This window comes from Platalea leucorodia (genome assembly GCF_965183815.1).
Source record: "Platalea leucorodia genome assembly, chromosome: 6".
Classification (NCBI taxonomy): Eukaryota; Metazoa; Chordata; class Aves; order Pelecaniformes; family Threskiornithidae; genus Platalea; species Platalea leucorodia.
In genome coordinates, this window is record NC_138828.1 from 9,473,500 (window position 1) to 9,474,644 (window position 1,145).

Here is a 1,145-nt window from a genome sequence, read left to right on the forward strand (position 1 = left end):
GAGCTGCGGCTGCTCTGCAACCTCAGTGCCAGTTGTCCAAAGTTTACGTCAGTACACGACTGAGTACTTTGGTCCCGTAGGCTTTAACATCATGAATATCTTAGGGGCTTCACCACAGCAGTGTGATGAGTAGCATTCTTAAGTACTGGCTTCCTAAAACCCATATACACATTAATTTGTCTAGTAGACTTCCTGATAGTTGGCAGAAGAGCTTAACAGTGGAAATCTCCTGTGTAAGCTCTCCAATAGCTAAAAGGTCATGTGTAAGAACAGAAAGTCTTCTGCTCGTGGCCATCAGATGCTTAATATTACATTACAAATGTCTGAGGCAATTCTTATGCATAAAGGCTGGAATAATTCTACAGCTGCTTAACATGGCAAGCTTAAAAGCAGATATGGTTAAGGCAAGCAATTGTAGTAAGGTTTTCTTACTAGAATAGTTCTTTTTTGCCGTGCATCTGCTCTGTCTCTAGATCCCTGGTGAAGAGGAATGCTGCCCACAGACTGCCGATAGCAACTGGTTGCTGACGTACATCTTAAGAATCCCATTTGGAAGGGCAAAATTGTTCTTGCCATAGTGAGCTTCACATAAACATGTGAACATATGACTTGTTAATATGTAATCTGTTTTCTGTTACAAAAAGGAAATTTTACCAGGATGCAGATTTAAGGTTCTCAAGTACTTATATAAGCTATGCACAACTTGAAGATCAGGTTTTGTGCGTCGGACTCAACAAGCGAGTTACCCTGTGGCTACCCTGACAGCACCAGAATGAGTATCTTGCAACATAAAATAAAAAGTTGAAAATGTTCCCTCCACCCCACAAAAAGAAAAAACAGGAAGCAACACTATCTTTATAAAGGCAGTAGAGTTTTGGGTTTTTTTGAAAAAAAAAAAAAAAAACAAAAAACAAAAAACAAAAAGTTAATCACAGTCTACAACTTCATATAAAAGTTTAGTTATAAAATAGCGTAGATACTTTGTTTTATTTTACCAGTAACATCATCTTTCCTTTAAAGAGGACTGATTCTCTCCTGTTTTGAGCATTAATGGACTTGCTCAAGAAATGGCTTTAAAATTAATTTGCTTTACTAAAGTAAGTTGCTACTGGCTGTTTTACAACTGATTCATGGCTTCCTTTCCA